Genomic DNA, 20,291 nt, shown 5'->3' on the forward strand with positions numbered 1-20,291 from the left:
GTGAAAGGGACACATCGAGTGGCTGCCACCCGCACGAACAACTAGGGCGGGGGACAAACTGCAACTGACGTATGTGCCCTTAGTGGGAACCAAACCCTCGTTTCTCTGGACCGCAGGCTGACACTATAACCACTGAGCCAAACTGGCCTGGGTGAGTCATGCATTCTTATCCAATCAGCTACTCTGTTTGTTTTTATTGGAACAGTCAATCCATTTACATTTAAGGTGATATGTACTTATTTATTGCCATTTTTTGTTTAGTGTGGTTATATTTTTCTTCCTATTTCTTCTATTAATTACAGCAGTCCTTTTAACATTTCTTACAGTACTGGTTTGGTGCTAATGTATTCCCTTAGCTTTTTTTTGGTCTGAAAAGCTCTTTATTTGACCTTTTATTTTGAATGATAGCCTTGCTGGATAGAGTAGTCTTGGATTCAGATCCTTGTTTTTCATGACCTTGATTATTTCATGCCATTCCCTTCTGACCTGTAGTGTTTGTTTTGAGAAGTCAGCTCATAACCTTATGGGGGTTTCTTTGTACATAACTTGTTGCTTATCTCTTGCTTCCTTTAGGATTCTCTCTGTCTTTAATTTTTGGCATTTTGATTACTATGTGTCTTGGTGTGGGCCTGTTTGGATTCTTCTTACTTGGAGCTCTGTGCTTCTTGAACTTGAATGTCTGCTTCCTTCACCAAGTTAGGAAAGTTTTCTGTCACTATTTCTTAATATGTTCTCTAACCCTTGCTCGTTTTCTTCTTCTTTGGGGACTTCTATGATAAGAATATTATTATGTTTCCAATTGTCCCACAGTTCTCTTAAGCTGTCTTTCTGTTTTTTAATGTTTTTTTTTTTTTTTTGGTTTTCTGATTGGTTGATTTTTCTACCCTTTCTTCTAATTCCGGTTCTCAGCTTCCTCTACTCTGATGTTTATTCCTTCCAGTGTGTTCTTTATTTCAGCTGTCATTCTTCATTGCTTCTTGGTGGTTTTTCATTTCCAATTGGTTGATTTTCAATGTTTCTTTGGTCTTTACTCATAGTGTAGATATCCTTACTCATGCTGCTGAGCTTTCTCAAGATCATGGTTCTGAATTCTAGTTCTGTTAACTTGCTTAACTGCATTTCATTTGTCTCATCTTCAGTAGAAGTCTCTTGTTCCTTCATTTGGCTTTTGTTTCTTCCTTTCACGATTTTGGGTATCTCAATTGTTTTTGGAGCCTTCCAAATTTTCCCTGTGGGTATTGGTGTTTTGCTGTTTGTGGCTCCCTTTACTGGGTTTAGATGAGTGTGAGAGTACCCATGTTAAACACCACTATCAAGTCTTACTTTCCTGGGTAGAGTTGCAAGCCCAGGAATGGTTTAGTTATCCTCTAGCTCTTTGCCTGGAGGTATTAGTCATGGTTACTTGAAGAGTCTTGGGTTCTCAGTTGAATTAAAAAAAAAACCTCAGGTTTTCAGTGTAAGGGGATTTTCCAAGGGTGGGGTTGATGCTGGTTGCTAATGAGCCTCAATGTGCATTTCAATAGCCCGTGATGGTGGAGTTGCATCTCTGTGAGAGGGGCCACCACCTCTACCCAAAGCCCGGGGAAGGAGTAATATGGCCACAGTAAGATGGCAACTCAGCAAAAGCTCTGAGCACCCTCCCAAACCCAAGTGTCTCCCGTCCAGTCTGCCCTCCCTCTGCCAGAGCCCAAGGTGAGTGGCTGTGGCTATTTTAGCACTCTGTCCCAGCTCTCTGCACTGTGGAGCAGGCTTGGGAATTTACCCCTAGGGTGCTGCTCACAGCTAAGACCGCTGCTGCTGTCTGTGGGCTCCCAGCCCCCCTCTTATGCCTCTGCAATCCTACCAGTATCGATTCAGTGTCCCTGGTTATATGGTCATCGCAAACTGCTTTTCTGTTGCTTTTTCCCAATGATTTGTCTGTGTTTTAGTTGTAATTCCAGTTTGGTACTGGGACGTGGGCTGTGTAGCTTCCATTCACTCTGCTGCCATTTTGGAATCTGTATGTACATATTTATCCTTAATTATCATTCATAAAAATGTGAATAGCAGATTTATTTATCTGGCTTGAAATTATCCTTTGAGCTTCATATTCTATGCATAATCACTGTGTTTTAGAAATTAACTTTGTGTGATAGTATTTGAAAATTTTCCATAAATGAAACAGAATTCTCATTTTCACTAAAAATGTCCATCTTTTTTTTCCAATTGCCATTTACATCCAATGTTATTATGTATGTATTATGTATTATTATTACATATTATTATTAGATGTACAACATTGTGGTTAGTCAGCCATAGACTTAACAATGTATTCTCCCAGATATTTCAAGTACCTAGCACCATACAAAAAAAATCCGTCTTTAATGAAAACATGTAGTTCATTGCTCAGTTGAAGATTATTTATTTATTTATTTATTTACAAAATAATGTTAACATAAATGACATTTTTGCCTCTGTCATCTTTATTGTCTTTAGAGAACAAACCCAGAAGTAAGCTTTCTGAACCAAAGAGGATGCTCACCCACAATTTTATTAGACTTGTCTATTTTCTAAGAATTTTTTTCTAATTCTAATTTCTATTACTAGTGTATAAGATTCTCATCCTAGACAAACTTGATGTCAGAATGCATTTTGGATGCTCTACTGGATATACTATAGAATATCCTTAAGGTTTTAATTTGTAATTCTCTAATCATTGATACATTTTTGGCAACTTTTCATGTCTTTATTTGCCACTCAGTTTCCCTGATCTTCAAAAATCCATTTTATATATTTTATCATATTTTCTAGTGTGTTTTATTTTCTCACTCATATGGATATCTTTTATATGCATGGTATTGCCTATTTAATATATACACCATTAAAAGATTTCTCCATGCTGCTTGAAATTGCATATAATTAACTCTAAGTAGTCTATGAAATGTTAAATATGCATACTGTAAATTTTAGAATAATCGTTAAAAATTTAATATAAGCAATATAGTCAAAAGCCAAACAGTTAAAATAAGATTGAATAATAAAAGGTAGACACATTACAAAAAGAAAGGTAAAAAAAAAAAAAAGAAGAGAAATTCAAGGAAAAATAGCCAAGATAAAAATAATTAGTATTAAAATGGCAGAGATAAATCTAATCATAACAAGAGTCACATTACAATTTAATACTCTAAACACTAGTTTAAATCAGAGTGACAGAGTAGAAAAATGCATATATTTGAAGTATGAATTAAAGCAACATGAGATAACTAAAATATCTCTGTAAATAAATCTAAAAAATGCTTCATGGTCCTTTTCTTAAAATTAAAATGTTAACATGCCTCATCATCAAAAGATGGTAACTGTCCCCTCCCTACTCTGCATGTACCCTCTGGAGTCAACTCAAAATAAAACCATTTTTTGCAATTTCATTTAGCAATACTATATATTATCATCATATAATTTGCGTTTCTGTCATTACCTTGTTTGAAATATACAATATGTATTTTGGAAAGTTAATATCAAAGTCAAAATTGCACCAGAAAGAGTGAGCAGTCAACAAAGACTATTCAAGCCTACTGCAATATAGGAAAGAGGTTTATTTTGCTATGCAGAAGCTTTTTAGTTTGATGCAGTCCCATTGTTTATTTTTTCCTTTGTTTCTCTTGACCAAGGCAATATATCAGTGAATATTCTGCAATGTGAGATGTCTTAAATTTTGCTGCCTATATTTTCTTCTAGGATATTTGTGGTTTCATGACTTACATTCAAGTCTTTTATCAATTTTGAGTTTATAGAAAATGGCATACAAATAAAAAGGGGTCCCACTCGATGAGAGAACATATTCACCAAAGATACATCTGATAAGGGGTTAATTTCCAAAATATATGAAGTACTCATATAACTCAATAAAAAGAAAACAAACAATTCAATTGAAAACAGAGGACCTGAATAAACAAACACTTCTCTAAAAAGAACATACAGATGGCCAATAGATATAAAATGATGCTCAATGTCACTAATCATCAGAGAGATGAAAATTAAAACAACAATGACATATCACCTCACACCTGCCAGAATGGCTGCCATCAATAATTCCGCAAACAGCAAGTGATAGCAAGGATGTGGAGAAAAGGGGACTCTAGTACACTGCTGGTGGGAATGCAGACTGCTGAAGCCACTATGAAAAACAGTGAAATTCCTCAAAAAATTAAAATTGAGCCTTGACTGGTGTAGCTCAGTGGTTGGAGTGTTGGCCCACACATCAAAGCATTGTGGGTTTGATTCCTGGTCCAGGGCATGTACCTGGGTTGTAGGTTTGATTCCAGGCCTCAATGGGGAAGCGTGCAGGAGGAAATCAATTGATGTGTCACTCTCACATCAATGTTTCTCTCTCTCTCTAAAAATCAATGGAAAACACTATCTTTGGTGAGAATTAACAAAATAAAATAAAAAATGGAACTGCCTTTTATTTGACCCTGTGATCCGACTTCTAAGAATGTATCCTAAGAATACAGAAATTCCAATCACAAAGAATATATGTACTCCTATGTTCATAGTGGCATTATTCACAATAGCTAAGATTTGGAAATAGCTCAAGTGTCCATTAGTAGTTGAATGAATAAAAAGGCTGTGGTACATATACACAATAGAATACTATGCAGCTATAAAAAAGAAGGATCTCCTACCCTTTAAGGCAGCATGGAGGGACCTGGAGAGTATTATACTAAGCAAAATAAGCCAGGCAGAGAAAGATAAATATCACATGATCTCACTTTTATGTGAAATTTAATGAACAAAATAAACTGATGAATAAAATAGAACCAGAGGCATGGAAACAAGGAACAGACTGGCAAATCTCAGAGGGAAGGGGGCATTGGGAAGAGATTAAACAAAGATCTTATATGCATATATGCATTACCTATGGACACAGACAATATGTTGGTGAAGGTCTGGGACAGAGCAGGAACTGGGTGGAGGGAACAATGGGGAAAGGGGGGTAGGGAACATCTATAAAATAAAGTTGTTTTTGTTTTTGTTTTTAAATAAAGGAAAGGGAACCAGTACTGAGTCTAAAGGCAAGTATGTTGAAACAAAGGGTGGGAGAGATTTTAAAGCTAGGGTGGGAGCAGAGTACCATCTGTGTTTGCTAATTGGCTTTACTCATAAAAAAGTAAACTTTCTCTTACATTCATAACAGGAAGTAGTTTTACAACTGGGAGCAAGGCACCCTCTAAGCCAGGCCCCTACCCTCCTACAAACACTGAGAGATAGAGCACTGTCTTCTTTGATGATTGTGTTTCAAAGGAATACCCCCAGGTCCCTGAGAAAGCATTCCTGAGTTGTAAAACAGGAAAGAGGCTTTTAGTGAGATTTACATATATCTCAACGTGGTAGACACCAAATTTACAATGACAGGTCATCTAAAGTAAGTGCCCTAAGGAGAAGGAGGTCAGAGCATCGATACAGAGAAAACAGCCCTGTCTGAAGTCTGCTAGAGTTGGGGGAAATGGTAGGACTTCCTTGATCATCAGGCAAGGAGTCTAGTGAAGGCAGCAAAACCTTTGAGCAATAATTTTGTTTGAAGAAGGGCTGTTAACATTTTATTCACTACATACTTTAAGCTTTCAAATAAGAAACAGTTTATGCCAGAAACATTCGTATATAGAAAAGACAAGATAAAATTTGGTTGCACACAGTGTCAATACCAACTATCAGAAGTAGGGAAGGACATCCCTCTCGCCCCTGTCAGTAAGTCAGTGGTCTTTCTAGTTGAACAACACTGAAGGGCACAAACAGGAAGCTAGCTTTGTTTACTAGTTTTCAAAAGCATCGATATGACACTGTGAAGAAAGCTATCACCTTCTATCTACAATAAAAAACATAATGACTATGGATGAAGAACATTATTAGAACTATACATGTATTAAGATGTGGTTAAAAAGTAGAATAGGAAGAAGTACTGCCCTGGCCCTGTATCTCGAGTGGTTGGAGCATCGTCCCATACACTAAAAGGTATGGGATGATTCCCTGTCAGGGCACGTATGGGAGGCAACCAGTAGATGTTCCTCTCTCACATCAATCTTTCTCTCTCCACCCCCCTTTCTTTTTCTAAAAAATCAATGAAAACATATCCTTGGATGAGGATTTTTAAAGAGATTAAAAAATTAAGAGTACTTGCATCAGTACATTTGAATTCCCATAATAAATCCTAATCTATAATTTATTTTCACGAGAATAGCTTAGACATTGATATGTGGGTACTAAAAGTATTACACTGTTCATATCTGTTTTATTTATATAACAATAGTTCTATTTCAGATTTGAAAAAAAAAGAAGGAAGGAAAGAGGGATAAATAGATGAAGAAGGAAAGAGGGAAGGACAAAGAGGGAGGTAAGAAAGAAGGAAATCAAAAAGAAAGTGTTAAAGTCTTTTAAAAACAATTTTTATTGACTATAGAGAGAGGAAGGGAGAAGGAGAGAGAGAGAGAGAGAGAGAGAGAGAGAGAGAGAGAGAGAGAGAGAGAGAGACAATGATGTACTCCATTTAGAGATCAAGCCCACAACAGGGTGTGTGTCCTGACAGGGAATTGAACTGGTGATTCTTTGGTGCACAGGACCACCACGATCAGCCAACGGAGCCACACCGGCCAGCACCGTTCAAATCTTATGTGTAAAATACATTCATTAGAGAAAAACTTATTCTACAACACTTTCCATTTGTTATATCAAGCTTTCTGTGGATAGAATAATGATTTTCATTGTAGCAAAACAAACAAATATATTTTACAATATTATTATACTTATAAAAACAAGACTACCTAGTGGGCTTCTTTTTTAATTCCATCCTTAAATGAACAGTCACTTGAAGTATGATTAAATTTGTCTTAGGTGCAAAAGATGTTTAATAAAAACAAATCAAGGCTATGTTGATATTTATGATCTCAAGTGGTGCTATTTTTGACACAAGAGTGTCATAGAGAATGACCCAAGAAAAATATTTTGAAATTAAAAATAGTTCAGGATTGTGAATAATCTGTTGTTGAAAAGTAAAACTTCTCTTAGATATAAGTTGCTCCAAAGATATACTAAAACCCATTACACTATTCCCTATGATGCATTTTATCTTATATCAAGTGCTATAGTTAAATGCACTTTGATACTAAAGTAACTTTATTTGATACTAAAGCTAAATGTACATTGTGTGAGAAATTTGTACAGAATAAATTTATTATAAGTCCCTCTATTACTTCATTTGAAAGATCATGTTTAATTTGAACAAAGATAAAAAGGTAATGAAACAACATAAGAAAATGTGTACATCCCAATGATAATGTTTTATTTGTTCTTAAATTGCTTTAAGATTGTTAAAGCCCTTGTAAGAAATTCAATTCTATTCTTTATTTTTTTCTTTAAAAATCCATTAAAACATGAACCTTCAAAATCTCTCTTTTTTTAAAAAAATTCTCACTCAAGGATATGTTTCCTCTTATCTTCAGATTGACTGGGAGGGAGGAAGGGAGAGAGAAAAACATCAACCTGAGAGAGACCCATTGACTGGTTCCCTCCTGCACGACTGCAACCAAGGTACATGCCCTTGACTGGAATCAAACCCACAACTCTTTGGTCCGCAGGCCGACAGGCCGACACTCTAACTGCTGAGCCAAACCAGCCAGGGCACCTTTAACATATCTTCACTACCCTTCATTACTAGAAATAATCTCATTATATATAATAATTTGAACAAGTAATGAATTTAAGCATTTTGAAACCCCATTCGATGGCAACAATCATAGCTATCATTATGAACATTTTGGTGTGTTTTTTTTTTTTAGATTTTTTTCATATGCATGAATGTATGATTACTAAGAATAATGAGAGAAGAAAATCTTGACTTTTAAGAAATGTATTTATACAAAATATAATTCAATATATTTTTTTTTTTTTGGTCTTAACATTATATCATTGTATCAACACATCTAATTCTCATTATCATAACCTCATAAAGTATGTGATTTTGTTTGCTCTCTATTGTGAAATAACACATAGGCTACAAAAGTATGTAAACTATGCACATTTTATAAAATGATTATAAGGAGTTTACTGTCAAATCTAAATATAGAGCCTTACCCATATTCTGAAAGACTCTCAAATGCCCCTCACTGGTCAAACATGTCCACCTGACCTCTGGAGGTAAGCACTACTTTGATTTTTGTTTAGTCATTTTTTGTTTTACTTTTTTTGTAGACTAAAACAATACAGTGTTATCTGCCTGTCTTTGAGTTTTCTATGACATGAGTGGTAGTGGACATATTCTCCTTAGTTTTTTTCTTTCCCTAGTGTGTTGCATGTGTAAGTCTATTTCACTCTTTTGCATTGCTCTGTAGTAACCCATTACATAATGAATCTCGGTTTATTATTCTCATTTCATCATTGATAGTTGGTGAACATCTGGTTTGTTTCTAATTTGGGGCTTTTATATGCAAGGTTTGTTTAAATATTAATAAATATTGTTGTTTATGGAGTTTGGTGTCTGTGTACATAAGATTCTCTAGAATATATGCTTAGTAGTCAAAGTCCTGGGAGATATTTCACTTTTCCTAGATAATTCCAACTTATTTCCACATCAGTTGTAGCATTTACATTCCTAAAAGTATAAGAAATTCACCTTTGTTCCACATAATCTCCAACACTTAGTGTTATCAATATTCATTTCTCTGTCATTCTAAAGTGATCTAAGAGAATCTATGGTTGTAATTTTTGTTCTATGTTTAATAATATTGAGTACCTTTGACCTTGGGTCCATTTATATTTTCTCTTTTGAACTGACAAATTATTTTGATGATATTTTTCTTAGTTGTTTGTTTTCTTTCTTATTAATTTACAGAGTATCTTTATACACTCTTGATACTTGTCCTCTATTGATTCTAAGTGTGCAAGATATTTTCTTGTTTAATGTTAATTTTAATAAACAAAACTTCTAAATTCTAAGGCAATCAAATTATAAAATATTTTCTTAGTGGTTAGTATTTCTATATGCTGTTTTAATATAATTTTTATCTGGAAATCACAGAGATAGTATTCTATCTTACCTTATAAAATATTGATAGATTTACTGTACATATAGTTATTTATTCTCATTAGAATTCAGTTTCACATATGGTTTGAAGTAGGATTCCAACTTAAAAAAATTATTTACTAACCAAATATCTTAGCAGTGTTTACTAACAAGTATGTTTTTCCCTCTCTAATCTGCAGACTGCTTTGTTCAAATATCAAGTTTCTAGAAATGCATGGCTCTGAATTTGCATTATTATTATTATTTTTTTTACATCATTCTCCTTATCTAGTCTTTTACCAATACTAATAGTCTTAAATACCATAACAGATTTATACAAGGCCTTGATATCTGGTAGAGAAAATACTTCAAATACATTCATTTTTTTTCAGGACTATATTATCTACTCCTCGTCTTGTTCATTTCAGTTACATTTAGAGTGAGCTTTCTATGTTCCATTTTTTAAAACATTATAATTATTTTAAAATTTGTTTGAACTTATGAAATTATTTGGAGAAGTGGCACCCTCATACAACTGACTATTTTAATCTGTAAACATGATGTATCTTATTTCGATACTTTATATTTTAGGTTGCTTTTATCAATAGCATTTTAAAAATTCCACTTGCTAATTTTTCTTGCTTATAGATAAAAAATATATAAGAATGTATTTTACAATTTATTTGTATCCTACTTGACAAAATCTCTTTTAAATTCTGGTAAATTTTCTAGCTAAATTTTGGAATTATTTTGGTATAAACTTATATTATTTATGAATATAATTTGTTTTTAAATCTTTATAATTTATAGGTTTTATATTTCCTATCCTCACTGGCTGGAAAAATCATTAATGAAATTAAGGTTGAAAAGAAGTGATAGTCATCAACGTCCTTGCCTAGTTCCTGGTATCAAAGTGATACTTTTAGGTTTTATTACATGCATTATATTTGTTGTAGATTTTTGTGTAAAAATCATCCAAGTTTTAAAATATATTGCAACAATAATTCTTCATTTTCTCAAGAACTTCTAAAAATAAATTGTATTTTTTAATTTCAAAATCCACAGTGTTAGAGGTCATTCTATGATAGCTAAAGTGTTTCCTTGTGAGTTAGATTATATTCATATATGGTCTGCTTATTGCCATGAAGTTACTTCTCCAGAGAAGATTTTTGTTTTTTCAAATCAAATGTATGAAATACCACTTTAAACTAAATCAGTAGATTAAAACATCTTTTTTACATACTGGTAATAAGTAAATCACAAATATATTAAATATGTAGCTTAATTTTGTATCCTCAGTTGAACATATCAAAAACATTTTAAAAACTGCCAAATAGTTTATTCCTCCTTAATTGTCTATTAAATATATGAATTTTCAGAGATTTGTTACACATCGCTAACTTGGTGAATGAAGAAAGCAAGCATTAGTTTTACTGATAATTCAATGAACACAAGAAATCATCATAACTTGTGACAGAATATTTTTGTTAATGAAGTTAACATCAATAGTAAAAGTCACTTATTCATATCTTGTAATCTCTATCTATGCTTGATTTTAGTACATATTAAAGGTCACATAATTGAAAACACTAGAATCACATAAAAATGACTGATAGTGTCAGGATAAAAATAGAAACAAGTTATCTACTTTGTTATACATAACATATACTTCCTACACATTGTCACATTATTAGCTATTTATAGAAAAAAAAATCCAAGCAGTAAAATTTTAACCTTTCACAAAGGTCATCTGGGTAATGAACAATGGATAAAGCAGAACAAATTAAATCATTCCAGTCACAGGTATTTCATAAATTTCAATACTGAAATAAGAATCATTTTTAATCATTAGTATGTCAATATTCCTTGTAAAATTTGTGAAGCTTAGGCTGAAATTAATTTTAGTAGTCACTTAAAAACACTTATAAAGCACATTTATTTTATTGATAAAGTATATATATATATATATATATATATATATATATCACTAAAAAAAAAAAAAGATATGAAAGAATTGACATTACTTTTCTGAGAATTTAAGTTCCATCAGTATAACCAGTTAACAAGGATAAGGATTAAAGCCTGGGGTTGAACAGGGAAGTGTCGGCACAACTGAAATCATTTGAAATAAGTAAATCAGATATTAAAGCTTTTTTTTTTAGAAACAGCCTTAATATGAACACACTTTAAAACATTTATGTCATCTATACTATAAAACTTTTTATTTATTGGTGCTATTCCAAGTATTCATGAAAACCAACAAAAGCTAGTAATTAATAGTCACCATTAATCATACATATAGGTTCTACATGACTTCAGATTATAACTAAAAGACCTATGTTATTGTGACTTTTTTATTTTATTTTAAATATTTTTATTGATTTTTTAGGAAGAAGAAGGTAGAGGGAGAGAGATAGAAATGTCAACAAGAGAAGCATCAACATCCATTGGCTGCCTCCTGCATGCCTCCTACTGAGGATCAAGCTTGCAACCCAGGCATGTGCCCTGACCAGGAGTTGAACCAGGACCTCTCAGTCTATAGGCGATGCTCAACCACTGAGTTACACCTGTGGGCTATTGTGATTTTTTTAATGTGGACTCAAATAATCACACATTTTAAAAATAATTGAATACACTAAATTAAGTATATTTGATAAAATATGCTTAAATTATTTTATACCCATTAATGTGGTTAAATATATATTGATGTTAGGTGATTAAAAACTTCCAACTTAAATAAGTTCTGTGCATAAATAATAGCATTGCATTTTTTGTTTAGGCTACCATGCCAAATTTATTTTTAAAAGGCTTTTTCTTCAAATCATAGAACTTTCTAATGCAAATATTCTTGTGTTTTAAATTTTTGAAATTTATATCAGAAAATCTTTAATGCAAATATCATTCTCATGTAACAGACATTAGTAGCACTCACAAGTATCCACTCATCCTTCCCTTTCAGTCTGAGAAGACTCCATGTTTTAGCCCTGTTACGTTACAGCAGTCTGTCTACACCTGATTTGGCCAAAAGGCATTGGTAGAAGTGATGTGAGTCAGTTCAGGGCCACGTCAGTTACATCTATGTACAAGACCTTTCTGTGGCCTCCTGCTTCCTACCTCAATAAAGCTGGAGGAGACTTTGGTGTGAAGATGGTACTCCCCAAAAGATCAATAGCTGCCTAGATAGATGGGGAGAGCCACTTATGAGATCCTTTGGTACAAATATCAGCGACTGTCCCAAAAGATAAGCAACTTCTGTACTCTACTGTAAATATTTGAGAAAGTACCCAAAGACCAGAGATGTATTGATGAAATATAGTAAAAATAGTTAACTTATAAAACTAACAATGTAGTCTTTTATGTAATTTGGGGTAGAACTAATTAAAATTGAGTTGAGGCAACAGCAAATCAAGATAACTGAAGTTCACTGAAAGCTCTCAGGCCTTTTAACAGTACATACGATTTTACCTTTGAATCCCTCCTAATGTACCAAACTCATTTGAGAACTGTCATATGCTAAGTGTAGGGCAGTTCCAACTCTGTGTAGATAGGGAGACTTTGTTGAGCTGAAGAAATGTATTACCACTAGATATACCAGCTGGTGAATGGTGGCCCAGGTGGGGAGCAAAATACTTCTACACTCCTTCCTCTCTTGATTGTTCACAGTTCCCACTTTGCTTGCTGAGAGAAATAAATAATTTATAGCTTTAAAACTGAGTTGTGTTGTATTTTTTTATTGTCTGCTCTTCCACAACATGAACTTAGTTCTTTGATTTAGCCTTGAGGCATAATGCCTCAGAATCAGATACATATACCTGCAAAATATCCTACATTGGAAAATATAAGTCATTGTATTATTTTAGTTTGTAATTTAAAATTCCATAAATATAATGAAGACCATAGCCAATCAATCAAACACCAAACTGGAAATTCTGGACATCAAACAAATTTCTGGAATTTGGAAAGATAAATGACAAAACTAATTGTACTGTTGTTTGTAAATGGGGAAAAAAAAATCAACTTTTTGTTTTTGGAAAAGATGGATATAAGAACACAAAATGATATGTTAAGAATTTTAGACAGCACAACAGTACTCCCTCCCCCTTTTCTATATCTATATGCATTTAACATCATAAGTGACTCAATTGCATTGAACATATGCATTTTTCTCAAGAAGCCAGCTCACTGAGAAAAATGTTACTTCATTCAATATTTGATAATAATTCTACAATTAAAGTTCCAATGTATGCTCAAATGAGCTTGTCTCAACTTTATTTTAACCTATGATTCATTTTGTTAAATATCAAACGCTTATGTTCTCCATTAATGTCATTTGAATTTCAAAGTAAATTATGTATTGTCACCAAAAGCATGTCAAATCAATGGTAATATTAGTGAAAAAAATATATATATAATTTAAAAGATTAAGATAATTTTGTGCTTAAGGTCTTCCTGTTTGTCACAAGGTTCACTGTCCTTGGAAGTGAAGAAGTTTGAAGACAATATAGGTCATTATCAATGTCAAGTGTGTTGTACTGTTTAGTTTCCAAGCTTAGTTTTTATTGTAAAATACTATTGACTTTTTACTTCTAGACTGATTGGCAAAAGATGCTGCTATCAATGGAAGTAGAATTCGTGGGGTGTCGTGGGTAAAATATTTCCTGAGGGCTCCATGAGAGGATGAAGTTTTCATGGAAAGCTTTATTGATAATATAAAATTAAGGGGGTTTTCCTCCAAGATCCCATCTCTGTCTGCCTTGGTATGAAAGAAGCCCAATCTTGTCTTTAGCAGAGCAAGAATTAAGGCCACTGCCCAGAATTTCTGCTCCATATATTTTTTAAATATGTTTTTATTTATTTTTTTATTTTTTAGAGAGAGAGATAGAAACATTGATGTGAGAAAAAATTATTGATAGGCTCCCTAGGTGATTGAGACCACAACCCAGGCATGTGCCCTGACAGGAAATCAAACCAGGACCTCTCAGTCCATGGGACTACGCTCAATCCACTGAGCCGCACCAACTGGGTTCTGCTTCATATTGAAGTTCAGTCCAGCATCTGGCTAGCTTAGTTTGTGTTCCCAGCTATAGTTCATCATGTGTGGGGTCTCCATGGCCATAGTGCAATGCAAGTGTGGGTCACAGAGCAAGAGAGAACAAGAGTGAACAGGAAGCATGAGAGAGGGAACTCTTTGGGTGATTGTACCCTGCCAAGATTTAACTTGCAGTGGCTCCACCCTCCTAGCCAATCATAGTTTCCCATGCTAGACTGATAGGCAAGCACCTTCCTTATGTCACCCCAACTTCACTGTGCATGCACCCATCTCCCCTTTGTTTGATCCCTTCCCCCAGTGATCTACAGAGAATGGCCAGGTGATTTCCTGGGGAGCAAGAAGCTGTAGTTTCCTGGTGTAGCTGCCCAGATGACCATACTTATATTATCTAGTTTCTTCTCTGCTCTCTTATTATTATTAATATTAAAAAACTAGCTAATTATGATAAAAATACTAGGCCTTGATTATTAAGTAGAAAATGTTTCACTGTTGTCATTTTGTTCTTGCAAGTCTGTACTTTCTCAGATGTCAGTAATCAAGTCAAACTAGTCAGAAATGGTTCCCTCTATTGTTTTGAGAAATTATCAGCACTCTGTCATAATTCATGATGTCTGATACTGGTTTACCATCTCTGTGTGGATATAGTAGTAATACACCACTACATTAAACAGATTAAGAATAAATTCTATCTAATGATAAAACGGAAGATATATTAAGACAAAATATACTTGGAAGTTACACTCAAGCAAAAAAGTAGTGTGTCTGGAAATAATATATTTTGCATGATATGCTAAGTAAATAGAAATAGCTCACAGAATTAACATTTTAGAGGTAATAGACATGGGAAAAAATGAACAAAAAAATGAAAATGAGAAGGAAGGAAGGAGGCTCATTTATTCATAATAACTATCAACTTGTTGGAATCTTTAAAATTTAATGTCACTTTGTTTTCTAACTTTATATTGTTTTAGAAAATATGCAGATTTAAGATATTAGTGAATGCTGATACACAGAATCATATTTATGGAACAAGAAACTTTTTAAAGCCATAGTGTCTCCTTCAATAGCTTGTCTGGGATAAATAAAAAGAACATATAGAAATGAAATGAATGAATATTGAACAAAATGATAAATCTCTATTGAGATTTGAACTTACTGTTTATTTATCAAAATGTGATGAAGCACCCAAAAGCATACAAAATTTAATAGCAATACTATAAAAGGTATGCATTGATGTAAAAACTGTAGCTTACCTAAAATATCAATCAATTAATCAATGACAAGGGTTTTAACAGTTTTCTGATATGTTGTTGTTATTTTGATAACATGATAAATTAGCAAAATAACTTGAGTAGAAATTAATTTACAGTAAATACACAACACCATAAGTACTATGTTGTACTGCTTAAATGTCACTTAGTGTGAACTTTATTGTATTGGATAATTTAATTTCTTAAATTAACTTTCCTTTGAACACTATCTTATTACTTTGTTATTTCCCCAAGCACCAAACATGAGAAAGAAATCTATTCCTTAAATTTATAAATACAGGATTAAAACATATTTAATGAGTTGAAAACACATTTAACATGCATCTCTTATATAATGAAACTCCTATAAAGGGTTGTAACTGTCTTTTGATCTTTAGGTTCTCAATTTTATTTTGCCCAATATAAATGTACTTATATCACTTTTCATAATAATTTAAATTGTGCTTTTGAAAAATTTTTTTAGTCTTACCTTAAAAGTATTAAAGATAAGAATAAAGAGATGCACTTGCTTCTGTAAGAGAGCTGTACTGTTCAGCATCTTTCTTCCCTTAATTTTTCTTTAAGAAAAAGTGTTTAAATTTCAGCAAAAAGGAAGTATCTACTTGCATGATGGTTTCTTTCTATTTAAAGAGACTTAATTATTTTCACCCAGAGCTTTCATGCCATTTTCATGCTACCTCATCAACCAGTCAATAAAGAATTATGTACAGAGCTATAGTTCCTTTCTCTTTCTAAACTGAGCCATGACTCACTTTTGTAATGTAGGCCTTGATTTACCAAACACAAATCCAGGTGTGTGATATTTTTTCATACAGGTTTGTTTGTTGTTTTTTTATCCTTACCGGAGGACATTTTTCCATTTTTTTGTTCAGATAGAGTGGCAGGGAGAGAGAGAGAGAAACATCGACATGAAAGGAACACATCAAGTGGCTGCCTCCCACACTACCCAACCAGGGCTGAGGACAGACTGCAACCAAGGTACATTCCTCTAGCAGGAACTAACCCTGGTCTCTCTGGACTGCAAGCTGCCGCTCTAACTGCTGAGCCAAATCGGCCAGGGCTCATACAGGTTCTTTAGCATTACATTTGTTTAATACTTTGAATCATCAGTATAGCACTCATGGACACTTAGATAAATAATATCTGCAGTGATCTTTTTTATAATGTCTCATATTAAATGAAAAAGTGCTTTTATTTCATGTTTGCTTATATGAGAAATGAAGAACTTTACTAATTTTATAATGGGCTTTTTGTAGTGGCTGTGATAATTATAATTTGTAGTAGTTTTGCCAAGTATCATATGTACTTTTTTACGATTTACTCATCCCTTAATGAACTGGAAAATTGGACTAATCATCTCACTAGCATTTTTAATTATTGTGGTTTTGAATATGTGTATACTCTTTAAGCTTCCATCTTTAAAAGCTTTAAGAAGAACATCAAACTAATTAAAGAACATAAATTAAAAAAATGAAACCCAGCCAGTATGGCTCAGTGGTTGATCATCGACCCATGCACCAAGAAGTCGTTGGTTTCATTTCTGGTCAGGACACATGCCCAGGTTTTGGGCCCAACCCCGGTGGGAATGCATGCAGGAGGTGGCCAATTGATGTTCTCTCTCATCGATGTTTCTATCTCTCTCTCCCTCTCCCTTCTTCTCTCTCTAAAATCAATAAAGGAAAAAAAAAGTCTTTTAATAAAGGTAAAAGAAGAAATACATGAAATAGAAAATAAAAAACAAATTAGAGCAATGATAATGCTAACAGATTAATCAAATTGATAAAAACCATATAAAACCTGATGAAAAAAGAGAAAGAACTAAAATGATCATCTCCAAAGATCCTAGGCATAAAAATAATACAAGTATTTATTTTGACAATATTAAAAAAAGTCTCAAAAATCCTAAAACCCACTAAAAAAATAGAAAATCTGAATTGTTTTATACATATATATACATATATATGTGTGTATGTATGTAAATTCACTATTTTTTTCTAAATTAAAGAGAAAATCTCATGTCCAAATGGCTTTCCACACATTTATTCCATTTTATAAAGAAAAAAAATAGCTCCGATGTTATAATTTTTTAAAATTTTAGCTAAGAACTAATTTTATGTAGCCAACATTACCTTCATACCAAAAGTTGACAAGCACTTTAGAAAACCCAGAAAGAAAATATCTCAATATCTCTTATAAACATGGATACAAAACCTCTAACAACATATTAACAAATTCAATAATATATAACAAGAATAGCATATAATTTTATTTATATCTTTATTTATTTTCCTGTATCGATTTTAGAGAGAGAAGAAGTGAGAAGGAGAGATAGAAACATCATTGAGAGAGAACATCCTTTGGCCGCCTCCTGCATGCCCCGCACTGGGGTTGGGCCCAATACCTGGGCTTGTGCCCTGACTGGGAATCAAACTGACAACCTCTTGGTGCATGAGTCGACGTTCAACCACTGAGCCACACTGGCCGGACTAGCATATGATTTTAAAGAAACTTGTCCTATAGGCCCTGGCCAGGTACTCAGCTGGTTGGAGCATTGCCCAGTACACCAACAGGTTGTGGGCTAGACCCCTTGTCAGAGCATGTTTGGAAGGCAATCAGTTGATTTCTCTCTCTCTCTCTCTCTCTCTCTCTCTGTTAATTTTCCTCTCTCCCTAAAAATCAATAAAACATATCGTCGGGGGGGGGGGGGGGACCTTGTTCTACAAGTAAAAAAATCAATGTATTATTTTAAAATGTGTCTTCAGTTTTTCTAAAAATATTTGTTTAGTATTTGAGATTCTGCATAGACATTCATGTACACTTCTCTCAAGTTATTCTTTGTTTGGGGACCAAATTCATAATTGTGATTTCATCATGATATTCACAGATATTAGCAGTTTTAAACTCATTTCATTTGTTAAACATCTTTAAAAGTTCAGTAAAACCTTTACTGAACTACTTGAACAATTCTTTTGTTATTAAGTGTTTTGACAAAACCGTAAACATCATCAGAGTTAATTAGTAGAGGCTCTCAGTAACAGGGTTTTAACTGCAAACGTATACTTCTGCTACCAGACATAAAAATGCTTGAACATTCTCAGAATATGTTTATAGACTTTTTTTTTTTAACTTGACAATGATACAGACTTAGAAGTGATTCAAGAGAATATATTTATTTTATATAGGTTTGTTTTGCAGAGAAAGTTCAAGGTAAGACAGATTCATATTTTATATAAACACCTCTTTAAATATTTCATTGAAAGTACCCTGTGTATTTTTATGATGGAAAAATGTAAGGGTCACCTTCAACATAGTTATCTTTATGTTTTCATATCAGCAAAATTCTTTAGAATGAGTGAGAATGTTTTAGTGTTAAAGATGATTAAGGAGATCCCTGAATTTGCAACCTATTAAGAACTTAGAAAATATTTTTAATATTGTGACATTAGTTTCACTAAAACTTGACACTGTTAAAGTCATGTCTTGGTATGCTCAGGTTAATCTTAAGTAAATATCAAGAAGAAAATTTAACAATAGAAAAATTTGGACTAAATAATTACTAAGATTATTTTTAATTTTAAGGTTTCTTTATTCTAAAATGGAATAAATCGTTCTGTGGTTCACACAGCGTTCTTTACAACAGCAATGGCTCCCACTCAATCAACTGATTCCCTACAAGGTCTAATGCAACTGAAAAATAATATATCAATCATGTCCTGGCCCAGTTATTTCTGCTGCCCAATTGATCAGATAGGTTTGACAATAAACCAGTGTGTGTGTGTGTGTGTGTGTGTGTGTGTGTGTGTGTGTGTTGGATATTGCTATGGTCAGAAATATTTTGAGTTTAGATGGTGAAATACATAATGCAATATACAGGTAATGCTACTAAGCATTATAGAATAGTACACATGAAACCTATATAATCCTATGAACCAATGTTACCCTGATAAATTTAATAATGTTAACAAACAATGTGCAATAAATTGAAAAATTTTATCTTGACATTTAGATATAGCCACTACAGGTGGTATATGACTTAATATTAACTAGCAACTTTAAGACACAATATTTAAAATTAAGACTAACATTTGTCAAAAATAGCTGACCTTAGGAGAAAATTAAAGTTTATGTGCTTAGATTTTACCAATCCGTCATTATCATGTATTATTTTTGCTATATGCACATAAAGAATAAAATGTCATTTTACCTATTTATATTGTGCTAATAAAATGTATAGTCCCTGAATTTGAATAGATCCCATGTGTTTGTGAAATTTTAATAATTAGTCATTTATATTAAAAGCAAAGTAGGAGTTGTGCTCAACCAAGAATGAGTTTACACTGGCAATGTCTAGAAACATTTTTAGTTTTCAACAAAATGTGAGGAAGTCCTCTACTGGAAACCAGTTGGTCAAGTTCGGAGAGGCTACTAAGCATCTCACGGTGAACAGGAGCATTACGCTCAAGGAAGGAGAATCCTGCCAAAAATGGAGAGATCTACTGTTGAGAATCCTACACCAACATGGAAAAAATTATTATGCTGTCTGGTAGTATGCTTTCTGTATTATTTTTTTTTTAAGTACTTTCAGTTAATATTGAGAGACTAAAGAGTAAGCATGAAATGGATGATCTGAATGTAGCTTAAGTATAGACAATTTTAAAATTTGGCGAGCACTATTTTTTTTTTTTGGAATGCACATGAATAGGTAACATAGAGGGGAAAGTCAGAAGAAATGAGCTTTGCACAGAGAGGAGAGGAGAGGATGGCAGAATATATTTATATGAGAATGCATAAGGCCCCACAAGTATAAAAAGATTAGAAAATTGTTAATGAGCATTTGCTGTTAGACTATAATTCAGCTGAACATGTTCCTCTTCTTCCATTACTTATAAATAGTATATTAGCAATGCCAGTTGGTCAATGTACAGTTGTCACTAGAGCA

Source organism: Molossus molossus, unplaced genomic scaffold (genome assembly GCF_014108415.1).
Source record: "Molossus molossus isolate mMolMol1 unplaced genomic scaffold, mMolMol1.p scaffold_m16_p_9, whole genome shotgun sequence".
Taxonomy (NCBI): Eukaryota; Metazoa; Chordata; class Mammalia; order Chiroptera; family Molossidae; genus Molossus; species Molossus molossus.